The 11976-nt window shown below is 41.8% G+C and overlaps 1 pseudogene; it reads right to left on the reverse strand.

Annotated features, from left to right (window-relative positions):
* Positions 1–5819: 5819 nt before the first annotated feature.
* LOC147439521 (syntaxin-52-like) lies at positions 5820–6748 on the reverse strand (annotated as a pseudogene).
* Between the last annotated feature and the right edge of the window lie 5228 nt (positions 6749–11976).

The following is an 11976-nucleotide window of genomic DNA, read 5'->3' on the forward strand; positions in this document are numbered from 1 at the left end:
AGGTGGGCTAGCCTTTGTGGCAACACCGAGGCCCTAAAGAAATGGAAAACTCTACAAGTTTCCATCATAAAGCAATTCCTTGCAAGCGATGCAAAGGACAAAGTGCTTACGAAATGGCAGAGCTTGAAGCTACTCTCCAACGAGTCTATCCACAAATATGTGGACAAGTTTTGGGATTTACATCTCAAGGCTACTGTCTTCCAAAAGATAGACTTTGCCGAGCAAAAGAAACACTTCTATGTGGGATTACCTGAAGAGATGACCAAGTACGTAAACTCCCAACGGCCTGGGTCAATCTCTAAAGTAATCCACCACACTATGGTTGCTTCATGCATCAACTTTCAAAAAGGGGCTAGAAGGAATACCAAGCCCATGGAAATCAAAGAAAAAAGTGATGCAAAGGGGAAAACCGATGCCCAAAATTCTTCCCAAGGCAATTCCAATAACAACATCCACAACAACAACAATGGGTCCAAGGAGAAGGGAGTTTACAAAGGTAAAAATAAACTCTCTTTTGAAGAGCTTGAAGCTTTTTGTAAGGACCAAAAATGTTTTAAGTGTGGGGAGCAAGGACATGGCTATCATTCTTGCCACAACAGAAATGCATGCAACAATGAGACTCCTAGAGCTTCCACGATCAAAGCTCCAAAAGAGGATGCTCATTGCAAAGGATCACCCCTCCCCTATGCTTGGGTAAAGGTAAGGGAGCATGATGCCTTCATCTTGTTTGACCCTCGCTCTACTCACAACTTCATATCAATGAAGATGGCCACTAAGCTGGGCATTCAAGCTTTCAGGATGGGATATACTGTAACTGCTGATGGAGCTTTTAAGGGACAACAAGACTCCGTTATTCCCTTGATTGGGAAGTTGAGGCTTCATGTCCAAAGAGACATCCACAAAGAAGAATTTTTCATCTCTCCTCTCCAACATGAGGATGTTATCCTAGGGGCACCATGGTCAAACCGCATGGTTGCCAACACGAAGTTCCCTGAAAGGAGAATCTACTTCACCTACAGGGAAAAGAGAATGTATATAGATGCTAGTGAGTCCGGTCGTACTATACCACTTGTAAATTCTCCTGCTTTTGATAAATCAATGAAAAGCTTCGTTTTTGCGTACATGAATTTTTTCAAAGAGGCCCTAAAAGGTCCTAATGTTTCATCAAATGTAAATGATAGGAATAAAGAAGAGTCAGACTTCCCTAATTTTCTAAATGGATTCCAAGATGTGTTCATCGATGATATCCCTATGGACTTACCTCCAAAACGAGGGGATAATGACCATCGAATTGAGATCCTACCAGGAAGCTCACCGCCTAACATGCCTCCTTATTGAGTTTCCCAAGATCAACACAAGGAGATCATGAGGCAAGTACAAGAATTGGTAGAAAAATGGATGGTGAGGCCTAGTTCCTCTCTCTTTTGTTCCCTAGTCCTTTTAGTGTAAAAGAAAGATGGTACATACCGCTGTTGGGTGCATTTCTGACACCCCATTTTTTGTAAATTTGTACTTACAGACATGAATCCCGATGTCAAAAGTGTGTGTGGGCTTTCTTTTTGTGGGGGTTTTTTGCTTTCTTTAGCAAGCACATGTACAAGCACTGCAAGTCGCTAGTCTAGTGACAGTTGTCGGGTTACTTTAAGTGCCCATGAGTGAGTTTTTTTTAAGGGAGACTTGTATATAACTTAAACTCATGTACAAACTTAAAAAGGTTCATCAAAACTCTAGAAAATTGTAGGTTTGAGCTGGTTGTACCTCCTTGATGGTTTTTCTTGCAGTTTTTGCCCTCACCTTGCCTACTCTACATGTAGTCGTGTCGTGACAGCTCTCTGTTCACGTCAATTTTGCATGTAGGAGCATGTAAATTCAATGTTGGAAATCTTCAACTTATTTGCCGGTCATTTTTCAAGATTTCTCTCAAGATTTAAAGTGCCCCAATCGGAGCTGTGCTCTTCAGGTTACAACTAGTTCTCTCCAGGGTTATGGCTATGGCAGCCTAGTAGCAAATTATTGTGTGCAAACAGATTGGGAGGGCATGTATCTATGAATTGTGGAATTGATGTTGAAGTTGTGGGTTTGTGATATTCAATTGCAAAAGGGGAGGCCCTTGTATTTATATGCATTGGTCGGTGTGTGTTGTAAATCCGTGCTTTGACAGGATTTTGCTCCTATGTGACATAGTCTCTTGGGTGGGTGACGGCCAGTAAATTCCTAAGAGGACTACTCTTGTTGGATTAGTGATGTTCCAAAGGATTTTCCCAAAGATTTTTTTGTCTTGTAGTGATTTTCCAACGTTCTTGGGTGACATCGCTATAGAGATGTTCCAGTTTGCTTGTTTCCCAACAGTGTTTTGGTGCCCAGCACTGAGAAGTTACCTTCAGTTTAGTGTTTTTGGAAGACATGGCGTTTAGTTTTCCGGTGTTTAGTGGGAGATAAAATGAAACTGCCAAAGTTTTCATTGAGAGGATGGATTTTTCTTACCTTCTTGCTGACAAGAAAGACTCAATTTGGTACTACAAATCTTCTACTTGTGTTTGAAGGGAGATGCTAGGGAATGGTTGGAAGGCTACAAAAAGGAGCTACAATCAGCCCAACCTCCTCAAGTTATGACTTATGAAATGGTAAGACATGCTTTTCTTACACACTTTCAACAGGTGGAAGACCCAGAAAAGGTATGGCAATCTACTAAAGCCTTGGTACAGGTTGAAGGCCAGACCATAGAAGACTTTGTAAAGGCATTCAATGCGTTATAAACAAAGTGGTGTACATCTTTGGGGGCTGAAATTCCTCCAACCATGTTGAAGAAGGATAGGTTTCTGGTAAGTTTGAGGAGTATTCTACTCTTGAAGGTAGAGCTTAAGCAGCCTAGCACCTTTGAGGAGGCAGTTGAAATTGCAAAGAATAAAGAGTGGAAAGCAGAGCATCTTCATTAGCTTGGAATCAATGTTGAGCCAAAGGTTGAAGTGAAAGCTGTAGAGCAACCAAGGGTCCTAATCAAGGATCCAGGTTATGATCAACAAGCTTCTCATGATGTGAATAGGCTTTTTTCAAGGAGATGCAAGATGTTGTAGGTCTTATGAAAAATCTTAGTGTGCATATGATGGGAGGTGGAAGAGGTCAAAGCTATGGATATGGATGTGGCTATCGAAACAATGAGGGGTTTACAGGTGGTAGAGGAAGAGTCATGGCTAGAAGAGGGGATATGTTTCAATGTTACAATTGTGGTGAATGGGGTCATAAAAGCCCTCAATGTGACAAGCCAAAGAGAATGGGTGGTGACATGTTACTTCTTCCTTCACAAATTTCTTTCTTGAGCTCAAGATTGTGGTATTGAGATTAAAGGGGGAAGCAAGGCCAAGCAGTTTGACAACTAAAGAGAAGAGAAAAACAAAAGTGGTAAGAATAAACCGTTTGGAGAATAAATAGGATGATTTTGGAGCTATGATCATGCCTGTAGGTAAGAAGTTTACACGAGATCATGACATGAGTGATGCAAGTCCCAACCATAAAAGACGGAAACAAGTTGAAATAGGTACAAGTAAAGAGAAGAAGCAGAGAAAACCCCAAGAAACATTACAATGCATCCAAATTTCCTTTCGGAGAAGGACAACCAAGTTATAGTTTACGGGATGATTTGGTGGGTAGAAATGCTGATGTTACCTTTGGGCAACTCATGGAGATGTGTCCTAAGTTAAAGAGGCAATGGGAGCACGTAGTCAACCCCATGAAGAAGGAGCCTGCAAGGGGGTCAGTAAGAGTCCTGTCTTTGAATGAGCTACCTGATATATTCCCTCCTATGGATGCATGGCATAAGAGTAAGTGCATTGGAGAGGCTTATATTGATGGAGGTGTACAAGTATGTGTTATTACTCAAGCTTGTGTATCAAAGTTGGGACTCAACATGGTGAAGAATTCAGGTTTTCGCATAAATCTTGCCAACCAGTAACAGTGAGGTGCTTGGGAGTTTTAAAGGACTTGTAGGTGTATGTATTTGATGTTAAAGTGTTGGTTAGTTGTCATGTTATGCCCGCGGGTATTGGTGCTTTCCCTCTCATCCTTGGAAGACCATGGTTATAGGCAACCAGAGCTGTAGAGGATTGGGGACATGGTATCATCACTATCTACAATAGAAGGGGTGATAAGAAGAGGTTTGACATGGATAGCAAGCAATCTTTGGACGTTGATTATGATGAGAAAAGTGATGAAGAAGAGTAATGAAGTGAAGAAAAAGACAATGGGGATGATGGAAGTGAAGTGGAAGATAGCAACGATAGTGATCTAGATGTTTTGTCCTTGTTTCTTGAAGAAGAGCATGATGAGGGTACAAGGATTTCTTGGCCTTATGGAGAATGAGGGTATCTCTAGTCCCTTATGAGCAAATTGAAGATCTGATGCAGCCCAAAGTGCAACCTAATGTCAAACAGGAGCTGATACAAGGTATGTTGTCTCGCGACTTGACTAGTCATGAGAGAGTGTTACCATGCACCGAGCGATTTTTTCCGAGCAAGGACAAACCCGAGCATTTGTTTGGACACGATATAGTAAATTTTATCGTCAATAGATTATTTATCATTTGTTATATATTCATGCACCACAACAAAAAGGGTTATCGATGAATAGACTACCTCCTAAATTCCAAAACATCAAATTTTACTTTTAAGAAAATAAACACAATATTTGAAAATATTATCTTCTCTCTTAGGCTCGCTTGGGCTTCACATGTTTGAGCATAAAGTAAGATTGATAGAATAATAAGAGCTCTAGCCTTGTACTTAATGTTCAAGTCATCGTAAGTTTCTTTTTGTAAGGTCATTTGTAGTGCTCCTATGTCTAGTACTTTGGTTCTTGATTGTCATTTTTTATACTTGAGAGCATGTGCATCCTTACTCATCTTAGACGCATCAATTTGATAGCAATTTATTGCACCTCATTAGTTCATTTATACACCAATCATCTTTTCCATGTCATCTTGTCCTATCTATACTCTACAAGGTTGTGATCTTCATACAAGGACACCCTTCTTACACGACACATCACTGACAAACACCATAACTAATTATGAAAGGCTTCTTTTGTTACAATAAAACCATGTTTTTCCTCAATTGACCAATATAGGAATTTTTTAATCAATTTACAAAAACAACAACAAAACTTTATAGAGTTATATGCCTAGAATTTTCTAGAAAGGCATCGTCCTAGGTGTTTGGGAAAAATGTGTCTCAGCTTAATATCATGTCCTTTTCGATTTAAAAAATGCCCGTTGACTCTCCCTCTCCCTCTTATTTTTAGAAAATGCCAGGCACCCCACATGGTGCATGAAATAACTCTCTCTCTCTCTCTCTCTCTCTCTCTCTCTCTCTCTCTAGATAAAGAAAAAACTAATCCATTACTCTAATTCAAGACAAACATCACAAAATAAGATGTCTCATGTCTTGCTGGGTATTCAGTATTAACAAACGAGATACCAATCTTTGCTTACACAGAAGGCAAAAAGTAGTTCAACCTTGATAAAAGGTGGTCCTCCAAACAAGAAATTACCCATAGCATACACACACGCTATGTTACAACTTCCTTTTGAATCACCGATCATGGTCAATGTTGAGGCGGCTTTGATAGAATCATGAGACATGATGATTACATGCATTACTTATTTTTCAAACCATTTTTGTTTTTTGCCAGCAGTCACTTTAGAAGTCAGCAACAGCTTGTGAATTCCAAAGGGCCACATACTGAAACCTCACCATCAATCCTTTGCTCGCAGAAAGACACCTCACACAGTACCTGATCAGCACAATTATGACGAGGGCTAGCATACCTCACAAATATCGGATCAACACAATTATGCCAAGGACTAGTATCACAATTAGAAGAACCATCAAGATGAGGGACATCACTGAACACCCACTGCTTGTCTTCTGTCCCAGTATTCCTAGCCTCCTCTGCATAGCGTTCAGTTGTGTATTTGTTCTGTCTGTGTCGTCATCTAAATTATCCAAAAGCTTTGTGTGCAAATCCAACGTTTCATTTACAGCCAAGGCAATGTTTTTTGTGCTTGTCACTGTCTCTTCATGATTCAAAAGGTCATCATCTTGCTCCCGCATGATCTGTCAGACTGTCATTGAAGCCGAGCAATTCCATAGTTATCTAAGCCTATTGTTCTATTGTTCTCTGTAGGTTCCCCTCTCCCATCCTGACCCAATAGATTAATCCTGTTAGAAGCTTGGGAGGAATTTAAGTTGTTTGACATCTGATTCATCGTAGAATGAAGACTCAAAAATCTGTCTTGTTGTTTGCTTGAGTCCTTTTCATTCAAAGATTTGGTGAGGGAAGGATTGCTCAAGAGGGACTGAAGGCTGTCAAGGTGGGTACCAAGCATGGTGATATTTCATCTGCAGTCAAGACACAACAAGCAATCATATACGATCAGAGTGCCATTGAGCACATGGACAACTTTAAGGGATCCATTAGTAAGTGAGGCAATTTTGGATTCATAGACAACCACAACACAATTTTTCAAAAGAACAAATATGCAATATCACTAAGAGATGACTGAGTGATGATAGCAGGTCAAAGAGAGAGCAATGTATTACTAGCTTGTGGAAAAAACGAGGCGGGAATTGTTAGCAGCACGGGACCCACTGCCAACGGGGGCTACGGAGTTGTGCTCTGCAATGCAGGCTGCTATATCCTCTGCAAGCCAGACTGCATCTTCAAAATCTTGGGTCCATGAATCATTCTGTGCCATCATATATGACCCTACAATGACGTGCAAAGGAAGAGCGGTCCCAAGTTCATGCGGGAACAAAGGGCGGGGGCACCTTCAAAACGCGTTCACAGTCCCTCACATCACACCAATGTCAAGTAGAAAAAACAATATGCTCTCTCTCTCTCTCTCTCATGTTTTTTTAAAAAAAACTCTCTCAAAGAGCGCGCGTCGGCGCGCACTCTTTGAGAGAGTTTTTTAAAAAAAACATGAGAGAGAGAGAGAGAGAGAGAGAGAGAGAGAGAGAGAGAGAGAGAGAGAGAGAGAGAGAGAGAGAGAGAGAGAGAGAGAGAGAGAGATAGATAGATAGTTCTATTATCGTCCTGGGAGGTCAAATATGACCTATGGGACCAAATGAACATGTCACGTGGTGTGAGTGGAGTTCATAAGTGACTCTCGATGCTCAAAAATGGCTGAAATGAGCGTCGCAATAGAGAGTCCACATCGTGGTTGGGAGAGGAAGGTATGTAGGGAGAGCTCATGGCTGAATATATGGGGAAAAGAGGACCTAATGTGGTCAAAAGCTGAGCACTCAAGTAGTGTGTGGTACTCACTCTCTCGCACTTGACGAGGGCATAAGGTGCAACGTCGATGACACTCCTCGCCAGTGCCCCAACGTCCTGTCTCGCAGCGTAGAGAATGGGAGCTAAGACGAATGGAGGCAATGGTGCGGATCGCACTCAACGGGATGGGCTCAAGGATGTAGGAATGGGTTCGGTTACCTCGTTCCGAGAAGAAGAGAGATTTGTAGTTTGGGGCAACGTGTGTGGTGTAATGGCTGAAGCGAGAACCTCCGGATTTCTCCCAAGCCATGATACATTGGCGTTGTAAGAAGGCCTCATTAACTTGGGAGTCGATCGACGCATCCTTGACCAAGTGACATGCATCCCATCTTCCAAACCATTTCTTGATATCAAGCATCCACCCCGAACTTAGTATTTTGCTCTTACATGTCTTTTGAACCTTTTGACTTGCTTCATATGCGATTCTAGGAAGTCGATGCAAAGGGCTACGTTGTGTCTTACGCATGTACTCCACAACCCTTTCCATGCCCAAGACCTCAATGGGAAGCGATCCGGACTCAAGAAGTAAGAGCATGTAGGGTGTTTGTGTCTTGACTTGGAGAAAGTTGGTGAGAAAACGCTTTTGGACATTCTCAAACTCTTTCCAAGTAGACTTCCCGATGCTTCCACCCCACACCTCCACTCCATAAAGAAGCACCGGTGTCACCAATGTGTCAAAGAGGTACTTTTTGAGAGCCCAACACTTGATCTCTCCTGCATTGCACATGTTCTCAAATGCATAATAAGCCCTCTTTCCGGCTTCCAAGCGACGCATTGCACAATCCTTCCATTTATGATTGGATGGAACCTCAAGGCCAAGGTACTTGAAGTGATCTACCACTTCAAGTTTCTCATTGTTGTATACAATGCATGGATTTTCGTCATTGAGGGTCTTTACAAGCATAACCTTGGTTTTGGATCCATTCACGATCAGCCCGCTATGTAGGCAAAAGCGTTCCAAGACACTCATAAGCTTTTGTGCATCTTCTAAGGTATGTGCCAAGAGCACTACATCATCGGCATAAAGCAAAAGCATGATCACCGCATTTCCAATCTTAACCTCTTCTATGCCTTCTTGCTGCATAAAATCAAGAACCATGTATTCCAATTCATCAATGAGTAGCCCAAAGAGGGTTGGGGAAAGTGGGCATCCTTGTTTGACACCAATAGTGCTTGCAAAAAATTCTGAAATTCCATCTCCCATACGTAATCGACATATCACTTTTTGGTAGATGCGAAAGACTGCATGCATAAATTCTCTCGGCACTTGAAGGCTTTGCATACGTCTCCAAAGATTTCCTCGCGGTACCATGTCAAAAGCTTTCTTGAAATCCACAAAGCAACAATACAACTTTTTTCCTTTCAATCGAGACGCTTCCATAAGAACTCGAAGAGTGACAAGGTGATCAATAGTGCTATGATGCTTTCGAAAACCTGCTTGGCCAAGCGCACGTTTGCCATTCTTTTCAGCCCATTCACTTATCTTCATCTCCATGATACATCCAAATAACTTTGCCATCAAAGAACCAACCATTATAGTGCGATAGTTGTTCACATTGTTTACATCTCCTCCTTTGTGCAAAGGTTTGATCCAATTTGCACTCCAATCATGAGGCATGCCATACTGAAGTGTAAGGTTAAACATATCGCATATCCAATATCGTGTTTTCTTGCTTGTCCATTTAATCATTTCAGCCTTGACACCTTGAAGGTCACCTGCCTTGCGAGTAGCAAGTTTCTCAAGCGCGCGGCATACATCTTCAATGGTAAAGAAGGGAGACATAAATGGAAGGGAGCTACAACCCTCCATCTTATCAACATTGGGTTGCTCATAGAGGTTCTTACAATGCATATACATATCCTCAAGAGTCAAGTCACCAAAGCTCTCAACGCGCTTGCCTTTTAGATTTTGCCAAAACTTGCCACATGCATGTGCTTTCTCTTGTGCTAAAAGAAGTTGTTTTTCGACTTCCCACCTTCTCCTCTTCTTTTGAACAAGTGCTTTGTATGTGTGTGAACATTCCAAGTAAACTTCCTTGTCTTTGATTGCATCCAATCTTAGCAAGTGTTTTTGGGCTTGACTACATTCCATGTCAAACCATTTCTTCTTGGTGCTACCCTTCTTAGACCTTTTGCAAGACATGTGTTTCACTGAAAAGCATTTCTTCGCACAAGAGAAAATTACTTCTTTGAAAACTTTCCACTTGCATTCTAATGTTGGGCTCCCTTGATGCTCTATCATGCTTAACATTTGGTCCACCATATCAGCATATATAAGTGCTCGTTTGAAGTCTAGACGTAGGTACAAATGATTCACATCATGATTGGAGGCTACATGCTCGGGCCGTTTACCACACTTGAGGTCAATACATAACATCCTATGATCCGATTCCGGATTCCATTCACCAAGTGTAAAGCTTTGTATGCATTCTAGAGTGGCTTCTGAGAACAACATATAGTCAATCACGCTAGCACCATTGTGCTTTCTACATGTAAAGTCATTGGTGCCTTGCCATAGAGATACACCATTTGCAATGAGCATTCCGGTACTATTGCACATATGTAGAAGTGACTTTCCATAGTGATCCACTTCTTTTGCATCATTAGAACTTCGATTATACATGTATGAGTCATCCACTCTTCTTGATACATGCGGCATGTCGACTTGTTGTGTGTCGTGTTGTAACATATTTGTGCGAGCATTCATGTCTCCAAAAACAATGACTTCACCTTGATCCTTGTAATGAGCAATGTCTTCCTCTAGTTCAACAAAGGGCTGATCTCTATCCATATTCAAGCGAGCATAAAAGTTGGAGTCATAGTGAGGAATGTAGCAGCCGGCCACAAACATGACTTGACCATTTGGTGGGCTGATTTTCAGCCATAAGTAGCGTTTATACTTATCTTCTTTGACAATGGAAACATCTTTCAAACCCTTTTTGGTCATACATGCTACGCCTCCTTGGCCTCTTCGTTGCTTTGCATTTTTGGCCCACATCAAAGAATGTACATCGTATTTGTCAAATCCAAGAATTCGTTGCGCATCATGCTCCCATGTTTCGACAAGAAGTATCACATCGGAGTCATTGGTAAGCTCATCAATGCCAATTCCCGCATTCCATGGATACCCGTTACAATTCCAAAAGCTTATTCGCAAGCGTGAGTTGGTCTCATAGATCATGTGTCCCTATTTGTTGGGTGGACTTGCATCCTCCTCAAGTGACTTTTCTTCTTGAGATGATACCTTAACCTTCTTGCTTCTTTCCTCGTATGCTTTGCGACGTACATTTTGTTGCATAAGAGTGCGATCCTCATATACATTACAACCCGTTCCTTTGAGGTAGATCCAACCATTGTCAAGGATGATCTTTCTCTTTACCTCATCAGCCATGGTACATACAATAGGTCTTTCTCCCGAGCGAGGGACTCCTTGTTTTCCAACTCGATGTGCACCATAAGCCATGATTCCTGACATGCCAAAGTGTGTAGCAAAAAACTCTTCAATAGCAACCGCAAGAGATTGGGGTGTTTCCATGCTTTCCTCCTTGATTCCACGAATGACGATGTTCTTTGAGCGTTTTTGTCGTTCTTGCAATTCTTGAGTGTCCACATTCTCTACATTCTTTGCTTGGACAACGGCTTGCGTGATAGGAGATGTAGAAACCACATTATCCTTACATATATCAGCCCATGATTTGGATGCATTTCTCATCTCACATACATCATGTCGTATTGTATCTATGGTTTCCTCTTTCAATACATGATCACTCTCAACTTTGCTCAAGCGCTCTTTCACTACATTCATGTCCACAAGAGAGCGTTTACATTCTTGAACTTCATTCTCAAGATGCATCAAGCGTGTTGTTTGCATTTCAAGAACCTTCTTGAGGTGCTCATTCTCCACAACGAGAACTCTTAAAGTACCATTCTCCATTGCAAGTGCGCGCAACTCTTCACCTTGCTTGCTGACGGTTTCTTGTAACGAGATCAAGTAAGCCATGATCATTGCTTCCGTTGTTGTAGACGATGTGGTTGGATTAGCATCCAAATTCCTTGGAGATTTTGCATCATTCTCCATGGCGAGTGTGGCTTTTCCACCCTTGCGAGTTTTGTCTAACATTGCCTTCAAGTCGGCAACAAAAACGCAAAGTTTTGACAGTTTTTTCAGTTCTGAGATGCTGTTACAGCAAAGCCTTTCATTACACAGAAAAATTCTGTCTTTACATCAATGCGTAGAGGGCTTCGTGCTCTTCGATTGAGGCTATAGATCACCTAAATCGGAGTTCGGATGAGCAAGTTATGCTCAAAAGGGTGAACTGCTGCCTACGAGGTCAAAAAACGGCTGTGTGTGTGTGTGTGAGAGAGAGAGAGAGAGAGAGAGAGAGAGAGAGAGAGAGAGAGAGAGAGAGAGAGAGAGATATAGATAGATAGATAGATAGATAGATAGATAGTTCTATTATCGTCCTGGGAGGTCAAATATGACCTATGGGACCAAATGAACATGTCACGTGGTGTGGGTAGAGAGAGAGAGAGAGAGAGAGAGAGAGAGAGAGAGAGAGAGAGAGAGAGAGAGAGAGAGAGAGAGAGAGAGAGAGAGAGTCATTGTTCTTGTGGGCGCCCAACAGAATAGAGAGCAACAACAGCTGA

This window comes from Adiantum capillus-veneris, chromosome 16, assembly GCF_014529385.1.
Source record: "Adiantum capillus-veneris isolate H3 chromosome 16, ASM1452938v2, whole genome shotgun sequence".
NCBI lineage: Eukaryota > Viridiplantae > Streptophyta > Polypodiopsida > Polypodiales > Pteridaceae > Adiantum > Adiantum capillus-veneris.